The sequence below is a fragment of the Podarcis vaucheri genome (genome assembly GCF_965113315.1).
Source record: "Podarcis vaucheri genome assembly, chromosome: W".
In the NCBI taxonomy this organism is placed as follows: domain Eukaryota; kingdom Metazoa; phylum Chordata; class Lepidosauria; order Squamata; family Lacertidae; genus Podarcis; species Podarcis vaucheri.
The window spans coordinates 30,749,788-30,770,378 of NC_138757.1; positions in this window are offsets into that span (position 1 = coordinate 30,749,788).

Genomic DNA, 20,591 nt, shown 5'->3' on the forward strand with positions numbered 1-20,591 from the left:
GAATAAATTCCAAAGAGCTCCAGCTCTGTTAATGAGTGACAATGGAGGTGAGTACTGCTCAAATGAAATTCAGGCTCTCCTGGCCAAGGAAGGAATTGTACACGTAACCACAGTTCCTTACACACCACAGCAGAATGCCATAGCAGAAAGAAAGTTTAGATCCATTATGGACATGACAAGGTGCATGCTAAAGGATGCATGTTTGCCACAGAAGCTGTGAGCCGAAGGAGTGTACACGTCGGTCTATTTGCAGAATAGACTGCCAACTAAAGGAGCAGAGCGCACACCATTTGAACTTTGGCATGGGAAAGCTCCCAATCTGTCGCACATACGTGTGTTTGGAAGTCCGTGTTACTTCCACGTGCCCAAGGAACACAGACACAAGCTTGACTCCAGGGCAAAAGCAGGTATCCTGGTGGGATACGCCTCTGGAGGCAAAGGATATAGAATTTTGGACTTATAAACTGGTAAGACAAATGCATACCATGCAGTTTATGTTGATGAATATGGAAAAGTAGACACTAAGAACACTGTTGTGGATTCTTCCAATGAGTCAGAAAGGACTCGAGAATTTGCATATTTCCCTTTTGAGACCCCACAAAGTACTAATCTACCTTCGAGTGTTACATCGCCCCCTACAGGCGATGCACCAGAAGACGCAGAGGACCAGAACCCTGGCGGCACCAGAGACGAAGATGAGGACTCAGATGGGGACATGCCTGCGTTGGAGGAGGATGAGGAAGCTGATGCGGTCGGAGAACCAGAGGTCAGGCACTCATCCAGAACCAACAAAGGTGTCCCACCATTACGGCTGTCCTACTTTGCAGGGTCAGCATTTCCGCAGGAACCTTCCACTTGGGAAGAGATACAGGAGATGCCAGCTGCAGAAGCCAGTCTCTGTAGGAAGGCCGCGCAGGAGGAGATGGATGCACTGCATCAGAACAAGACCTGGACACTCACTGAGCTGCCTTCCGGTAAGAAGGCCATTGGCAGTAAATGGGTTTTCAAGGTTAAGAAGGGGTCAGAAGGAGAAGTGCAACGCTACAAAGCTAGACTTGTAGCACAGGGATTTTCAGTGTGTTTTGGTGAAGACTACGATGAAGTTTTTGCACCAACTGTGAGGTACAGCAGTGTAAGAATGCTTTTAAGCATTGCAGCCTCCAAGAAAATGAGGGTGAAACACATTGACATTGCTACCGCTTTTCTACATGGGCAGATTTCTGAAGAAATTTACATGAAACAGCCTAAAGGTTTTGTAAAACCACATGAGGCACATCTAGTGTGCAAACTCCAGAAAGGACTTTATGGACTCAAACAGGCTGCTAGAGCCTGGAACCAGAAGTTGCATAAAATGCTGGCGCAACTTGGGTACAAGCAAGGCGATGCTGACAAGTGCTTGTACAGTAAGTCAAATAATGGACAATTCTCATATATCCTAGCATTTGTTGATGACCTGATTATTGCCACAGCAAGTGAAAAAGACTATACACAGATAGTAAAACACCTTAGCAAAGAGGTGGAGGTCAAGGAGCTAGGAGATGTCCAGTACTACCTCGGGATCCAGGTAGAAAGAGAAGAGGACGGCTCTTTTCTTCTCAGCCAAAGACAGAAGATCCACGAGCTAGTTGAGCACATGCAGATGCAAGACGCACATCCAGTTGCTACACCGATGGCTACTGACTTCCTGAAGAATCAGCAGGATTCAAAGCAGTTGCCAGACAACAATGACTACAGGTCGGCGATTGGTAAACTTTTGTATTTAGTTACCACATGTAGACCTGACTTAGCTAATGCTGTGGGGATTCTTAGCAGAAAAGTGAATTCTCCCACTGAGCATGATTGGGCAGGTGTAAAGAGGGTGGTGCGATATTTGAAGGGTACCATGAATTGTAAATTAAGGTTACCAGCCGTCAGAGACCCTAAGTTGGTTGGGTATACTGATGCGGATTGGGCCGGGGATAATGCTGACTATAAATCAACGAGTGGTCATGTTTTTATGTTTGGGAATGGACCTGTCGCATGGGGCAGTTATAAACAGAGCTGTGTAGCATTATCTTCCACAGAAACAGAATACGTTGCAGCAACAGAAGCCTGCAGAGAGATCACCTGACTTGATCAACTCATAAAGGACTTTGGGTTGGTGAGAAAAGGGCCTGTCAGCTTGCTAGAGGACAATCAAAGTTGCCTGAAGCTGACGCAGAGTGAGAAGTTCCTGGCCAGAACAAAACACATTGGGGTTAAATACCACTACATACGCCAAATGATCCAGGATGGACTTGTGGAGCTATCCTACTGCAGCACCCAAGAGATGACTGCTGACATCCTGACGAAACCCCTACCAAGAGAGAGTTTCCAGAATCTACGTGTCAAGCTGGGACTCTGGGTGGTTGAATAAAGTTGTTTATATTTTGTGTATGTTGTATTGCCTGAGAAGGGGTATGTAGGATGTAAACACAGGAGCAGTCAATGACAACATTCCTAGAGTGTACATGTTAGAACATGGGGAGGGATGTCTGTCCAGCAAGCAGGTAAACTTCCTGGGGACGGACTTCCTCCGCATGTGACCAGAGGTGGGTGTGGCCTCACCTGTGCAGGTAATGACAAAAGCACAGGGCAGGCAGCCACTCTCTCTCTCTGCCATTTTCCTTCAATGAGGAAACATCTAAAGATGCTCTCTTGGCTCTCAGCCAAGAGAGGAGATAAGGACTATCTTGCTACAAGATAGATTCTAAGTGTATGTAACCTTTTTTAAGCTGTCTGCCTTCTGGGATCATATTGTGAACAGAACGCGAGGAAACTCTTAAGGCAAGCTGGCCACATGGACGAGCCAGCAAAGGCCCACTTGCCCAGACAGCCAAAGGAGGGCCTTGGATGCAGAGCTACAATTTGGGGCTGGAGGACATTGCCATTTTAGAACAGAAACGGATCTCTCTCTGAGAGTGTAAAGGGCTTCACAGTGGTCTGCCTCTTTCCCCCAGACCAGCCTCCTGATCCTGAGGTCCCCTTTCCTCCCACAGGAACTGAGAGGTTACACAACAAGTGCGATTGCAGCGGAGAGGCAACTGGCAGCCAGTGGCATTAGCTGGCTGATGTCCTGTGCAAGGAGGCTCAGTTGCCTGAAGGTAAGTCTCTCACCTTTGGCACCTTCACAGCCCCAAGAGGCTCCCAGAGTGGCTTGTGAAAGGATTCCCACAGGAGGAATCACAGTCTGGTATCAGGCGCACAGCACAATGTGTGTCCCTGGGAGGCCGGACAAGGCTGGAGACATTTCCTGCCCTCTTCCTTGATCTAACACTTCCACCTCTGCCTAGTAGGCTGCAGGACCCATTGAGGTCGCCTGGGGCAAGGGATTGGGGCCAAGCAATAGAACTCACTCATCCCATGATGGAAGCAAGTCTTCCCTGGCTTGGGTCTGCTTCCATGTTCTCTTGCACCCATTATTTGGGGAGGGTTGAGGATCAGATCAGTCATCTGATCCAGTACGGTCTTGTCTTTTCTCTACAGCATGCTCTCATCCCTCTGGAGCTGGCTCACTTCTGCCCCAAAGAAGGTAACACCCACAGCCTGGGGACATGGGACGCACTTTCCAGACTAAGGAGAGCCCACTCAGTAGCTGCAGCATCCTTGCTTGATGCAGACCTCCTGGGTCATGTGGCTGTGAAATCCTGCCACAGCACCAACATGGCCAAACTGCAGGCTTGGAAGGAGTCGTTGCCACCAAAGACAGGATCCATAAAGCCTCCTTGTAAATAGGGTGGAATGGGGGCCAGGTCAATTTGGTGAATCAGTAAATGTGGCAGAAATTCATCTCTCTTCTCCTTCAATCTCTTCCAGATGACATAAGACTTGATGTCAGTTTCGATTATGGGGATAAGACACAAGTTTCAAGGCTCGGCGATGATAGAGTGGCCATTTTTGCTTGCTGTTTCATTGTGTCTTGTTGCTAATTGTGATCATTGCTGTTGTTTTAGAATTCTTTCCTATGCTGTGATGGGATGATGAGCTGCTTGTGCGTAAAATCGTAGTCCCTCAGAGTTTGTTCAAGTCCACAAACTTCTGTCTGTGACGGAGCCCCTCAAACATGGCTCCTCTAGTCACTTGCAGATTCCGACAGTGGCTGCTTTCGGAATCGCTTCCAACATAAAAGCTCCTTAACGGAAACACGTCTTCTGGACTCACGGCGTGACAGTTTCCGGCGAGGAGTGGGTCTCCCTATGGGAGGTCCAGAAACCTCCCCACTGTTCTCGCTGGAAGTGTCCCTGAGCCATCCCTCCTGCTCACTTTCCCTCAGAGACCCACCTCTCCCCCTGCTGGTTCCTGCTTCAGCTGCTGGGTCTCTCCCAACCTCCGTGAGCCCTTCCACCACCTGTCCCTCTGATGGCAGTTCCCTGACATCACCCTCCCCTCCAGGGCCCCCTTCACCCCCTCCCGTTCCCTCTCCTCTGGGCGGTGAGGAGGTAAAACCCCGAAAAGAATCCTCTTCATCTTCAGACGTCTCGAACATTTCCCTCCATCGGTTGCAGTTCCGGGTCTCTGAATCCTCCTCCTCCTCGGAGTCTGTGAACCCCTCCAACTCCTCTTCCTCGTCGGTGGTTGCAAAGTATTCCCTCCGGAACCTCGCTACAGGCTGAGGTTTCCGTGGGAACCTTTGATGAAAAGTTTCTATTAAGACCTCGTCATTGACATCCTCTGCCATGACCCAGGTGTTTTCCGACTCCAGTTCCCCTTCCCACATTACCAGATATTCCACTTGATCTCCCTTCCACCTGGAGTCAAGGATCTCCGCCACATGGCTGCTGTGTTCCCTTTCCTCTATTGCTGGCCCCCTGGTCAACCTCCCTTCTCGGTCCCCTTTATACGGTGACAGCAACGACCTGTGGAAGACTGGGTGCAGTTTCATGTGGTTCGGTAACCGGAGTCTGAAAGCCACTGGGTTGACCTGTTGCGTGACTTCAAATGGGCCCAATCTTTTGGGTCTTAACTTCTTACAACCCCCTTTGAATGGTAACCCTTGGGTTGACAGCCACACATGGTCCCCCACCCTAATGGTTTCACCTTCCCTTCGGTTTCTGTCTGCCTGCCTCTTATACTCCTCCTTGGCCCTGTCTAAGTTGAGTTGGAGTTGACGATGGATCGCTTCCATTTCTTCTACGAACTGTTCGGCAGCTGGAACGCTCCATCTCTCCCCTTCCCCCCCGGGGAAAGCCCTGGGATGGCACCCGTAATTAGCCAAAAAGGGGCTCATCCCTGTGGACACGTTCTCCGCATTATTGTAGGCAAATTCCGCCAACGCCAGCTTCTCCACCCAATCATTCTCTCTGTCATTGACATAACACCTCAGGTATTGCTGGAGGATGCCATTGGCTCTTTCCGCCTGCCCGTTGGTTTCAGGATGCCGGGCAGTCGAAAAATTGACCTCTACATGCAGTAAGCTCATGAGCTTCCTCCAGAACCTGGACGTAAATTGTTTCCCTCGATCTGAAACTACCCTCAAGGGGGCGCCATGCAACCTAAAAACATTTTCCACAAACAATTTCGCTGTTTCTTCTGCCGTGACTGCATGTGAGCAGGCTATAAAGTGGCCCATTTTGGTCAACAGGTCTACCACAACCATGATGGCTGTTTTCCCTCTGGACTTCGGCAGATCAGTCATAAAATCTATTGACACTGCCTCCCATGGTCTTTCAGGTGTGGGTAGCGGTTCTAATAACCCCGCCAGCGCCCGCCTCTCCCCTTTGGCTCGCTGGCATTGGTCACACCCTCTCACATACTCCCATACATCTTCCCTGACCTTGGGCCACCAAAATTCCCTGGTGACCAACCACATAGTTTTGTGTTGCCCAAAATGCCCCTCTGTGGGGCTATCGTGCAGCTGCTTGAGTACTTTCCCCCTCAACTCTCCTTCAGGTATATACAGTGCTCCCTTGTAATACAATGTCCCGTTTCTCTCCTCAAAACCTCCAGGTTTGTCTCCCTCCCTCCTGAGGCCCCTGAGTTTGTCCTGGGCGTATTCATCATTCTCCGTTCCCTCCACCAGTTCTCTTTGCCCCACCAATGCCGCCCCACACACCCAACGGTCCTCCGGAATGACATGTCTCTCTTCCGGTGCTCCCTCCCCCTCCAAATATTCGGGTTTCCGTGAGAGAGCGTCCGCCCTAATGTTCTCCGGGCCTGGCACGTAACAAATCTCAAAGTTAAATTTGGAGAACTCCTGGGCCCATCTCACTTGCCGTTGGTTGAGTACTCGTGCCGTTCTCCAATACTCTAGGTTCTTGTGGTCAGTGCACACTTGCACCTTATGTTGTGCGCCAATTAGCAGGTGCCTCCATCTCCGGAACGCTTCATGAATAGCGAGTAGTTCTCGGTCATACACCGTGTAGTTCCTCTCGGATTTGTTCAGCTTTCGCGAAAAAAAGGCACACGGTCTCCACTCTGACTCCTCCTCCCCTGGCTGCAGAAGCACCGCCCCGATCGCTCTGTCTGATGCGTCCGTTTCCACTCTCATCGGTTTTTGTAAATCCACATGCAGGAGTTGTTCTTCAGAGGCGAAGGCCCTCTTTAGTTCCTCGAATGCTTGCTCCGCTTCCTCAGTCCAAACGAATTTCTTCTTACTGCTGAGACAGTCCGTAATGGGCGCCGTCAGGTGGGCAAAGTTTTGGATGAACTTACGATAGAAGTTCCCAAACCCTAGGAACCTCTGCACATCCTTCTTGGTTTTGGGTGTTTTCCATTCCAGCACCGCCTGGACCTTGCCTGGATCCATGGCTAATCCCTTGTCTGACAGGCGGTACCCCAGGAATTCCACCTCCTTGGTATGAAACTGACACTTCTCCAGTTTCACCCACAGCTGGTTCGCTTGCAGCCTGCTCAACACTTCTCGGACGTCTCTCACATGCTGCTCCTCGTTCTCTGAATACACCAACACGTCGTCTAAGAAGGCCATGCAATTCTTGTAGAGCAACGGCCCCAGGACGTGGTTCATGAACGATTGAAAACATGCTGAGCCTGCTTGTAGACCGAAGGGCATAACGAGATATTCAAATGCCCCCAATGGGGTGAACATGGTGGTTTTCCATTCATCACCCTTCCTTATTCGTATCAGGTTGTACGCCCCCCTTAGGTCCAGCTTTGTAAAAATCTTTCCCTTCCGCACCCTTGTCAAAATGTCGTCAATCCTGGGCATAGGGAAGGCCACTGGTTCTGACACTGCGTTTAACGCCCTGAAGTCCACTACAAGCCTCGGCTTGTCCGTGTTTTTTTTATCCACAAAAACCACTGGGCTGCCTCCCACCGCTCTGGACTCTCTGATGAAACCTCTCTTCAGATTCTTGTCAATGAACTCCCTTAGTTCCAACATCTCCCTGTCTGACATGGCATACAACTTGCCTACTGGGAGCTGTGCCCCAGGGAGTAAATTGATTTGACAGTCAAAGGGTCTATGCGGGGGTAGTTGGTCAGCTTCCCTTTCGCTGAAGACGTTGCGGAGATCTGCGTATTGTCGTGGTACCTTCTCTTTCTCCGTTACTTCAGTCCCTGCTAGGGTGGCTCGGGCCCCTGCCGAACGCTTTCCCTCTTTGCAGTGTTCTAGGCAGTGTGCTGACCCAAAGGAAACCACTCTCTGATGCCAGCCCACTAGCGGATCATGTAACGCTAGCCAGCTCATCCCCAAAATAATGGGAGCTCCACCCAAGGTGGCCACATTAAACGCTATCAGTTCGGTGTGTCTTGCCACCTTCATTATCATTGGGACGGTCTTCAGGCTGACTTCTCCTCCCAACAGCTCCCTGCCGTCAATCGTGGTCACCTGCAGGGGGTTGCTTAAAGGGATAGTCTGTATCTGGTGTTCAGCTGCAAACCCTTTGCTCATAAAATTGCAGGAGCTGCCTGAGTCCAACAGTGCCTTTATCTTTAGAGGGTGTCCGTTTGGCAGCTCTAGCGACACTTCTATCACTAGGGCGGGTTTAGGAGGTTCCGGCGTGGGCACTTTCACTGCTCTTTGGCCTGGCTGCTGTGCCCCGACGGTGGCAGCCAGGCGTTGGCTTTTACTTGCTTTGGTGCTTCTTCCTCTCTTCCCTCAACAGCTCCCGCCATCCCTTGCCATTCCTTCCTTTGGGGGCAGACTCTGGCAAAGTGACCTGGCTGTTGGCAGAGATAGCATTTCCGGGCGCCTTTTCCCTCCTTTCCCCCCTCACTGGGCTTTGAAACTGCGCACACATGCGCTGTTCCGATTTCCATCGGCTCTGCCGGCGGGAAAGTTGGCTCTGGAATGTCTGGAATGCGGAACTCCTTCCAACGTTCCCCCTTCCCTTCCCGCCTCTCCAAGGCTCTCGCCTCCTGGCACGCTCCTATGGTCAGCGTGGATTTGGTCAGCTGGTCCATAGAATCCGCCCTGGGACCCCGGGAAAGTTCGTCTTTCACAGCCGAAGCAAGCCCTTCTTCAAACAGCATTTGAATGGGTTCCTCCGATAAGTCCCACCCCAATCTGTCGACCAACATGGTGAACTCAGTCCAGTACTCACGTACAGATCGGCTCCCCTGTTTTCAAGCCATTAACTGTCTGCGCACCACTCCCTGCTCAATATCGCTGGAAAACATCAGATCCATGGCTCGAAAAAACTTCATCGTGTCCTTTAGGACGTCATTATTCGCTGCCATCAGGGGTCTAACCCAGTCTCTCGCCCCCTTCTCAAGATGCCCAATCACGAAAGCCACTCACGATTCCTCATCAGGGAAGTCATCAAACTGCAGATTGAGGGCATATTGCATCTCTGTCCGAAAGGCATGATAGTCCTTGGGCTCCCCCCCAAACTTCTGCACCAATCCTGGTACCTTTCTGGCGAGCGGGGTGGCTTTCCCCTTTTTGTCTGCATCCTGAGCCCTCCTCTCCTCGAGCCTCGCCGTCTGCAGCGCTAGCTGGACCTCCAACACCCGGTACCTTTCTTCCAGGCTTGGACCCGCTCCCGCTCCTGCTTCTCCGGTTCCGGCTGGGTTGCTCATGATGCCTTCTCCTGCACAAGCTGCTTTCAGAGACTGTCGGAATGCTGTGATGGGATGATGAGCTGCTTGTGCGTAAAATCGTAGTCCCTCAGAGTTTGTTCAAGTCCACAAACCTCTGTCTGTGACGGAGCCCCTCAAACATGGCTCCTCTAGTCACTGGCAGATTCCGACAGTGGCTGCTTTCGGAATCGCTTCCAACATAAAAGCTCCTTAACGGAAACGCGTCTTCTGGACTCACGGCGTGACAGTTTCCGGCGAGGAGTGGGTCTCCCTATGGGAGGTCCAGAAACCTCCCCACTGTTCTCGCTGGAAGTGTCCCTGAGCCATCCCTCCTGCTCACTTTCCCTCAGAGACCCACCTCTCCCCCTGCTGGTTCCTGCTTCAGCTGCTGGGTCTCTCCCAACCTCCGTGAGCCCTTCCACCACCTGTCCCTCCGATGGCAGTTCCCTGACATATGCAATATTACTTTTTTATTGCTTTTAAATTGTTGCTTTTTAAATTGTCCTTGTAAAGGAAAGTGTTCTGCTAATGTTGATTTTATTCTGAATTGCTTCAAGAAGCCTCATAGCAATGAATACTATTAAGAGTAATAATTATTTTACCTGCCTTAAGTATAATAAAGCATTGACATGCATATTTTAAATTAGCGGTTAAGGTCTTAAACTACACATTTTATGGAGATGAAACTAACACCAACTGGTTCCTTCAGATGGAGGATGAATGACACCTTGTTTAGAGATCAAGGGGTTATTAAGAAGGCCCAAAAATCCTTGAGAGACTATTTTGAGATAAATTTGAACACTACCGTGGAAAGAAGAGTAATCTGGGACGCAAGTAAAGCAGTTATGAGGGGGTTTCTGATTCAACAGAACTCATTAACGAAGAGAGCTCAAAATGAGAAAAATGAAAAAAAAATTGGAAAAAATTAAAGAGGGCGAGAAGAAACTGAGAGTGAAACCCAATTCACAAGAGATTCTGAGAGAAATAAAGCTACATCAAGTTCAATATATGAAGATGATGAATCAGGAAATTGAATGGAAAATTAAACAAATGAGACAAAGGACTTTTGAATCGGCTAACAAATGTGGGAAACTACTAGCTTGGCAGATGAAAAAAAGACAAAAGTTAAATACTATTGCTAATTTAGAGGTGGGTGGAAAGAACATCCAGAATCCAGTGGAAATTAGAAAATGCTTCCAGAGGTATTTTAAACAACTATATACACAAGGGCCCCAGAAAGAGTTTGAGATAGACCAGTTTTTGAAAACAAATGGATTGCAAAAGATTTCTAAAGAAGATAAAATAATGTTGAACTACAAAATTACGGAACAGGAGGTAGAAGGTGCCATTCAGAATATGCAGTTGGGAAAATCTCCAGGGCCGGATGGCTTAACCACAAAATACTATAGAACCTTGAAGGACTGGATAATTCAACCACTAAAGGAGGTTTGCAATGAAATTTTGGAGGGGAAAAAAGCGCCAGAGTCGTGGAAAGAAGCATATATTACACTTATACCGAAAACTGAGTCTGAAAAGACACAACTTAAGAACTATCGACCCATATCCCTGTTAAATGTGGATTACAAAATATTTGCTGACATTTTGGCTAAAAGGCTAAAAAAAGTACTAGGGGAAGAGATACATAAGGACCAAGCTGGCTTTCTCCCAGGCAGACACTTGTCTGACAACACGAGGAATATAATTAACATTTTGGAGAAGTTGCAAGAGGACATTAATACTAAAGCAGTTTTAATCTTTGTGGACGCCGAGAAAGCCTTTGATAATATTTCTTGGAGTTTTATGAAGAAAAACCTTCAGGGGATGGGGGTCGGTCAAGGGTTTGAAAATGGTATAAGTGCAATTTATTCAGAACAAAAGGCTAAATTAATAGTTAATTATGTGGTGACACAGGAATTTAAGATAGAGAAAGGGACACGACAAGGCTGCCCGATTTCCCCATTACTCTTTATTTCGGTCCTGGAGGTTTTGTTAAATATGATCAGAAGGGACCATCTGATTAAGGGTATAAAGGTCGGAGCCAAACAATATAAATTGAAAGCCTTTGCAGATAACTTAGTATTGACATTACAGGAGCCAGAACCTAGTACTAAAAGAGTATTAGAACTGATCCAAGAATTTGGCCATGTGGCAGGATTTAAGTTGAATAAGTTAAAAACTAAAGTCCTTGAGAAAAACTTAACAACAAATGAGAAAGAGAGGTTTCAGAATGAGACAGGTTTAACAGTGGTTAAGAAGGTGAAATACTTGGGGATTAATATGACAGCCAAAAATGGGAACTTATTTAAAGACAATTATGAAAAATGCTGGTCGGATGTTAAAAAGGATTTAGAAATATGGTCAAATCTGAAGCTTTCCTTGTTGGGTCGAATTGCTGCTATAAAGATGAATGTATTGCCAAGAATGCTGTTTTTGTTTCAATCACTACAAATCTTAGACAAAATGGACTGTTTCAAGAAGTGGCAGAGAGACATTTCTAGATTTGTCTGGCAGGGCAAGAAGCCCAGGATAAAATTTAAAATATTAACGGATGCAAAGGACAGAGGTGGATTTGCCCTGCCAGACTTTAAACTTTACTATGAATCAGCAGCATTCTGCTGGTTGAAAGATTGGCTGCTTCTTGAGAACACAGACATTTTGGATTTAGAAGGTTTTAACAATGTTTTTGGGTGGCATGCATACTTGTGGTACGACAAGGTTAACACATAAAGCATTTAAAAACCATATTGTCAGGAAAGCATTGTTTAATGTCTGGACAAGATATAAAGACTTACTTGAAAATAAAACCCCAAGGTGGTTGTCACCAATGGAAGCTAAGGCTCAGAAAAGACTCAATATGGAGGCCAATTGGCCAAAATATTGGGAGATAGTAGAAAAAGATGGATATACATGGAGATTGCAGAGTTTTGAGAAACTGAAGGATAAAGTGCGAGATTGGTTACACTATGGTCAGATCAGGGAAGTCCTTAATAAGGACAAAAAAACAGGCTTCCAAGTGGAAAAATCGAAATTAGAAACAGAACTGTTAGAACCTAAAACTAAGGTACTCTCAAGAATGTATAACTTGCTGTTAAAATGGAACACACAGGATGAGACGGTTAAATCAGCTATGATAAAATGGCCGCAAGACATTGGCTACAACATTATTTTTGCTGACTGGGAACAGTTATGGACCACCGGTGCGAAATTCATGGCATGTAATGCCCTGAAAGAAAATATTATGAAAATGATTTACAGGTGGTACATGACCCCAGTCAAGCTTGCAAAAATATATCATTTGTCAGACAATAAGTGTTGGAAATGTAAAGAAACTGAAGGAACATTCTTTCACCTATGGCGGACGTGCCCAAGGGTTAAGGCCTTCTGGGAAATGATATATAATGAACTAAAAAAGGTATTTAAATATACCTTCCCTAAGAAACCAGAGGCCTTCCTTTTGGGCATTGTTGGCCAGAGGGTGCTAAAGAAGGACAGAATTTTTTTTATGTATGCGACAACAGCAGCAAGAATACTCATCGCAAAGTACTGGAAGACAGAAGATTTGCCCACTCTGGAAGAATGGCAGATGCAACTGATTGACTACATGGAATTGGCAGAAATGACTGGCAGAATCCAAGACCTGGGAGAAGAGACAGTGGAAGAGGACTGGAAAAAATTTAAGGACTATTTGCAAAAGTATTGTAAAATGTATGAATGTTAGAATGATGCAGGATATAAGGCAATATGGCATTAGTAACCCAGCTGAAAGGAAGATGAAAATAACTGAACTATAAGAACAAAGATGAAATTTGAATAATATTATGTCAAGTTTAAATATCTAAATATTTGATAACAAAGGGTAAAACTGGAGACATAATAGCTGAAATGTCTAATTTAAAACAAATTCTGAGAGAAGGTGAAGCATTGCTGAACATGATTTGGTAAACGGGAACGCAGGAAAGGGAGATGTGAGGGAGTCAAGAAAGAGGGTTATGGAAGGATGGTTTAACTATGTTGTATGTTTTATGTCTGTATTTTTGTATTGTATTGTTTGTTGTTTTGTGTACTTTTTTGTCTTTTATTGTGAAAAATTTAATAAAATATATTTGGAAAAAAAATTCTTACACAGGAATTCATAGACTTTTGGCAACTGGATTCGGGGAAGGAAGAATTTAAGATCGTGAATGCATTTAGACTTGGAAGAAGACAAAGCAAGAATAAGGCAAGAGACTGTTTGATTACTTTTCGAACAAAAGAAGAGAGAGATAAAATTCTGAATTTGCACTATCAGAAGACTTTGGAAATTGATGAATCAAGTGTGGTGATATTCAAGGACATTCCAAAACATCTGCTGGACTTAAGGTTCAAATACGGAGACCTAGTGGACCTGTTGAAAAGAAATAGAATTCTTTTCAGGTGGGAATTTCCTCAAGGCCTGTCCTTTAAATACAAAGGAAGAAAGATAAAAATAAAATCAGTTGATGAAAAAGACAGGTTCCTGAAAGACCACGAGGAAGATTTACAGAAAGAAGTGGAATCTGAAGAAGAGCCAAAAGGCATACTAGATATATCAAATCTATCTTTTGGATTGCACGGCCCAGAAAAAGTGACACTACCCACAGAACAAGAACAGACACTCGGAGCAGTTGGAGGTAAAGTGAAGTAGCCCCATCATGGCTCTGCAACTATTAAGTTGGAATTGTAATGGTTTGAACTCTTCTCAAAAGAGAAAAAGTGTGTTTCATCTATTAAAAAAAGAACAATTGGACTTGATTTGTTTACAAGAAACACATATAACAAGGGCACACAGGAAGTTACTGATTAACAAAAGATTGGGACAGGAATTTGTTTCATCTGACAAAGTTTAAAAAAGAGGAGTTGTGATTTATGCAAAGGAGAGACTATCACCAAAATTTGTTTTTAAAGATGACCAAGGAAGATTTTTGGCAATTGAAATTCAAGTACAAGGAGAGAAATTTCTGATTGTAGGAATTTATGCACCGAATGAGGGGAAATCGGAATTTTATAAAAAGTTGCATGAGACTTTACTGGATTATTTGGATTACAATCTGATTTTGTTGGGGGACATGAATGGTGTAGTATCTACAAATATGGACAAGGCACAAAGACAGGTAGTTACCAAGGATGGTAGATTACCGAAAACATTCTTTGAGATGACAGACAATATGGACTTAGTGGACATCTGGAGAGTAAAGAACCCCCTGGGAAGAGAGGGAACCTTCTTTTCTGAAGCCAAGATGACATGGACTAGAATTGACCAAATATGGATAACTAGAGGAATGGCACCAAAGATAAAGAAAGTAGAAATCTGCCCAAAAACCTGTTCCGACCATAATGCTGTAAGGATGGAGATGAAACAAATAACAACCAGATCCTTCAGATGGAGGATGAATGACACCTTATTTAGAGATGAAGAAGTGTATAAAAAGGCCCAAAAACTTTGAGAGACTATTTTGAAATAAATATGAATACCAATGTAGAAAAAAGAGTAATCTGGGACGCAAGCAAAGCTGTTATGAGAGGGTTCCTGATACAACAGAATGCTATAAAGAAGAGAAGTCAAAATGAGAAGAAAGGTAAAATTTTGGAGAAAATAAAAGAAAGTGAGAAGAAATTGAGAGCAAAAGCAAAGTCCCAGGAGATTTTGAGAGAAATAAAATTATATCAAGTACAATACATGGAAATAATGAATCAGGAAATAGAATGGAAAATCAAACAAATGAGACAAAAAACATTTGAATCAGCTAACAAATGTGGGAAACTGCTGGCCTGGCAAATGAAAAAAAGACAAAAATTAAATACTATTACAAATTTAGAAGTGGAAGGAAAGAATATACATAACCCAACTGAGATCAAAAATTGTTTCCAGAAGTACTTTAAACAATTATACACACAAGGGCCACAGAAAGAAATGGACATAGACCAATTTCTTTTTTATATATATAATAATCTTTATTAAGTTTTCAAAAGGTTACAAACAGCAGAACAAAAGAAAAAAAGGAAAAAAAGAAGAAAAAATAAAACCAAAAAAGAACACACACAAAAAATAATCCACCTTTTAACACTCATTTTCAATAACTTCTTTTCATGACTTCCCCACATCTCCCCTTATTGTATTCCAACTCCAATTGTTTGTTCAAACAAGTTTTTCCCTTAATATCCTAAGCATAGTTTATTAAATTACTTAACCCTAATTTATTAAAATAATTCTTTGCAATAGATTTAAACCTTAGTTCGTTATTATACCTTAATTTAGTTTAGTTAGCAATTTTAGAAATATATACCTTAACCTTATATAAAGAGAGAAAAGAGAGATATAGAAACAATTTTTTTTAAAAAAATACCTTTCCTAAGGTTGCCACTATTTCCCATCCACGGATTCCCCATTCTTATAATAATAAAAAACATATAGTTTTTTACACTGCAAATACAAAAATCAGACCCCCTTTGGACTTCTAAGCCCCACCCCTCTCTCCCCGGTTTCAATCCCAAACCAAAATCCAGTTAATCCATCTTTTTAGCCTGGTGACCTTACGTCCGAGGCACTCAAATCACTCTCAGTCCCTTTCAGCCGGTTTCTTCGAAAGTCTCTCATACTAAACACCCAAGATCGAAGAAGTACTTTCCCAAAGCTGACCATGGTTCTTCCAGCAAGGCCTACTTGTTTAAAAGTGGAGCTCCAGCTCTGTTTCTTAAGTCTATATGTCCCAAATAGTCCAGCTTTCACCTTGGTCGAATTAGAGTTCCTCTTGGCAGGTCTCCGGCTCTCTTTTTTCTTCTGTAACGTTTCAGCCATCCCTTCTTTCCGCTCCTCCTGTTTAGCAGGTGTCTTTTCCTCCTCAATCTTTGGTTCCTTTTCTTGTCCAGTTGCCTGTGTTTTGAGCACCAAGTCCCTTTCCAATTCAGTAGATATGTTTTCTGTTAACTTCGGGTTTGTAGGGCTCATAGACAAAACATGGTCTTTCTCGTTCATCTCTCGCAGCTTTCCCACGAGAAAAATCAGCTCTTTCAATCCAGCTCGTATTTCCTGTATTCCCTGTTTTAGTTCCATTCTTGTAATGTCCAAGAATCCCCTCTAGAGTGATTCTGGTTACTTAATGTTCTTTTCCCTTCCGATCCAAAAGTCAGATTAATTTGTATCAGTCTTTCTTTACTTTCAATATTTTGTAACAATAACCGATTAGAGTTTAAGCTTTCGGTTTTTCCAACTTTGACAACTAATTTGACAGCTGTCAAAAGTTTTCTGTAGATCCTCAGCAGGCTCTTTTCGCGGGTTACTCCCAGGCTTGAGAAAAGTGGTAATTAATCCAAACCAAGTAAACTCTTGTCCTCCAGCACATTAACTTAGTCCTTTAAAACCGTGGAATTTATATCCTTATCCAATCACAACAATTCTTCCCGCAACCTTAGTTGACAGATCCTTGCTTTAAGCTGTTTACAATAGGGGGGAGACGGACTTCCTTTTTTTTTTTCACCTCCCCCGCTCGTGCCAAATCCAAAACTGAAGTATTTGTAATCCAATTTCCAAATTACTCATGGGTTGTTGTTCTTGATTTTAAGTCCGAATTTTAGTAGGAAGAAGTCAGCGCTGTCCGACAAATGGCATGCGGCTTCGCTCGGCAGGGAAAGCAGAAGACTCACAGCACCACGCCACTCCCCGGCACCCGTTCCGTAGCCTTTAAAAAGGCTCCTTCACGAGTCGGGAGGGCGCTTACGGTGCCCGCCGAGTCACCATGTCCACGGGCTCTGTGCCCGTGGTTTTTAAGGGTCCCCGTGTCGCTGGCACGGCAAGACCCAGCCCCCTGTCAAGCCGATTCCCTCCGGAGCTCGGAGGGAATCCGCCATTAGCCGGTCGCGCCAACCCGGAAGTCGGACATAGACCAATTTCTGAAGACAAATGGATTACAAAAAAACTCTCAAGAAAGTAAATTAATGCTGAACAGGAGGTAGAAGGTGCCATTCAAAACATGCAATTGGGTAAATCTCCAGGACCGGATGGGCTGACTTCTAGATACTATAGATCCTTGAAAGAGTGGTTATTGCAACCTTTGAAGGAAGTCTGCAATGAAATACTGGAAGGGAAAAGGGCATCAGAGTCATGGAAAGAGGCGTATATTACACTCATACCGAAAACAGAGACTGAAAAGACTCAGCTTAAGAACTACCACCCTATATCATTACTTAATGTGGATTATGAAATTTTTGCAGATATTTTGGCCAAGAGATCGAAAAAAGTATTGATGGAAGAGATCCATAAAGACCAAGCGGGCTTTCTCCCGGGAAGACACTTGTCTGATAATTTGAGGAATATAATTGATATTTTGGAAAAATTAGAAGTGAATATAAACACTAAAGCAGTTTTGAAATTTGTGGACGTGGAGAAAGCTTTTGACAACATCTCTTGGAGCTTTATGAAGAAGAATCTACATGGGATGGGGGTAGGCCAAGGTTTTGAAAATGGTATAGGTGCAATATACTCTGAACAAAAGGCTAAATTAATTGTAAATAATGTGGTTACGGAAGAATTTAAGATAGAAAAAGGGACACGACAGGGGTGCCCAATTTCCCCACTGCTTTTTATATCGGTCCTGGAGGTCCTGTTAAACATGATTAGAAGGGACCGGTTGGTTAAAGGTATACAGGTCGGAGCCAAACAATACAAACTGAGAGCATTTGCAGATGACTTAGTATTGACGCTACAGGAGCCAGAATCTAGCACCAAAAGGGTTTTAGAATTAATTCAAGAATTTGGTCAAGTGGCAGGCTTTAAATTGAACAAGTTAAAAACCAAGGTCTTAGAGAAAAATTTAACACCGATTGAAAGAGACAGGTTTCAGAATGAGACAGGATTGACTGTGGTAAAGAAAGTGAAATATTTGGGGATTAATATGACAGCCAAAAATGGGAACTTATTTAAAGATAACTATGAAAAATGTTGGACGGAAGTGAAAAAAGATTTAGAAATTTGGTCAAATTTGAAACTTTCACTGTTGGGCCGCATCGCTGTGATAAAGATGGATGTATTACCGAGAATGTTGTTTTTATTTCAGACATTGCAAATTGTGGACAAGATGGACTGTTTTAAGACGTGGCAGAGAGATATTTCTAGATTTGTCTGGCAGGGCAAGAAGCCCAGAATAAAATTTAAGATACTAACAGATGCAAAGGAAAGGGGTGGATTTGCCCTGCCAGACCTTAAACTTTACTATGAATCAGCAGCCTTTTGCTGGTTGAAAGAATGGCTACTTCTTGAAAACACAGACATTTTGGATTTAGAAGGTTTTAACAATGTATTTGGATGGCATGCATATTTATGGTATGATAAGGTCAAAGCACATAAAGCATTTAAAAACCATATTGTCAGGAAAGCATTGTTTAATGTCTGGATAAGATATAAAGACTTGTTGGAAAACAAAACCCAAGGTGGCTGTCACCAATGGAAGCAAAAGCATTGAAAAGGCTCAATATGGAGGCCAAATGGCCGACTTACTGTGAAATTTTGGAACAAGAAGGAGACAAATTGAAATTGCAGAGTTTTGAAAAATTAAAAAACCAAGTGAGAGATTGGCTTCATTATTATCAGATAATGGAGGTATATAATTTGGACAAGAAAATTGGCTTCCAGGTGGAAAAGTCAAAATTAGAAACAGAACTGTTAGAACCCAAAACTAAGAATTTGTCAAGAATGTATAACTTGCTGTTGAAATGGAATACTCAGGATGAAATGGTGAAATCTGTTATGATTAAATGGGCACAGGATGTTGGACATAATATTATGTTTGCTGACTGGGAACAGTTGTGGACCACCGGTATAAAATTTACGGCATGTAATGCCTTAAGAGAGAATATTATGAAAATGATATACAGGTGGTACATGACCCCAGTCAAGCTTGCAAAAATCTATCATTTGCCCGATAATAAATGTTGGAAATGTAAAGAAACTGAAGGTAGATTCTTTCACCTTTGGTGGACGTGCCCTAGGATTAAGGCTTTCTGGGAAATGATATATAATGAATTGAAAAAAAGGTATTTAAATATACCTTTCTGAAGAAACCAGAGGCCTTTCTCCTGGGGATAGTCGGCCAATTGGTGCCAAAGAAAGATAGATTTTTTTTATGTATGGTACAACAGCAGGAAGAATACTCATTGCAAAATATTGGAAGACACAAGATTTACCCACGCTGGAAGAATGGCAGATGAAGGTGATTGATTACCTGGAATTGGCGGAAATGACTGGCAGAATCCGAGACCAGGGAGAAGAGTTGGTGAAAGACGACTGGAAGAAATTCAAAGACTATTTACAGAAATATTGTAAAATTAATGAATGTTAGAAGGATGTTGGATAGAAAATAAGTGGTTTCCTGCTGTAATGCTTTAAGAGATATGAAAAAAAAGGTTTACAAATGGGTAAAAGCTTGATGGTAAGGATTTGCTGAACTAACAAATTGAACTGGAATACAAAAAAGGGAGGTACGAGGAGGTCTGGGGAAATAACCGTAGGGAAGGTATGTTATGAAAATTAATGTGTTTTTAACTGTTTTTACTTGGTATGTTTTTTTTCTATTTTTCACTTTTCCTGTTATATTTTAAAAACTAATAAAATATCTTATAAAAATATATATTTTCAAGAAAAATCTCAAAGCAGTTTACAGCATATTAAAACATAAATAAAACAATCTGAAGAATGTCAAATATAGAGTATACAGTTAAAGCAACATAGTTAACAAAAAACTGAAATATTAAAGATTTCAGAATAAAACATTACAAAGGAAGTTGTCAGGGAACTGCCATCGGAGGGACAGGTGGTGGAAGGGCTCACGGAGGTTGGGAGAGACCCAGCAGCGGAAGCAGGAACCAGCAGGGGGAGAGGTGGGTCTCTGAGGGAAAGCGAGCAAGAGGGAGGGCTCAGGGACACGTCCAGCGAGAACAGTGGGGAGGTTTCTGGACCTCCCATAGGGAGACCCACTCCTCGCCGGAAACTGTCACGCCGTGAGTCCAGAAGACGTGTTTCCGTTAAGGAGCTTTTATGTTGGAAGCGATTCCGAAAGCAGCCACTGTCGGAATCTGCAAGTGACTAGAGGAGCCATGTTTGAGGGGCTCCGTCACAGACAGAGGTTTGTGGACTTGAACAGACTCTGAGGGACTACGATTTTACGCACAAGCAGCTCATCATCCCATCACAGCATTCCGACAGTCACTGTAAGCAGTTTGTGCAGGAGAAGGCATCATGAGCAACCCAGCCGGAACCGGAGAAGCAGGAGCGGGAGCGAGTCCAAGCCTGGAAGAAAGGTACCGGGTGTTGGAGGTCCAGCTAGCGCTGCAGACGGCGAGGCTTCAGGAGAGGAGGGCTCAGGATGCAGACAAAAAGGGGAAAGCAACCCAGCTCGCCAGAAAGGTACCAGGATTGGTGCAGAAGTTTGGGGGGGAGCCCAAGGACTATCATGCCTTTCGGACAGAGATGCAATATGCCCTCAATCTGCAGTTTGATGAATTCCCTGACGAGGAATCACGAGTGGCTTTTGTGATTGGGCATCTTGAAAAGGGGGCGAGAGACTGGGTTAGACCCCTGATGGCAG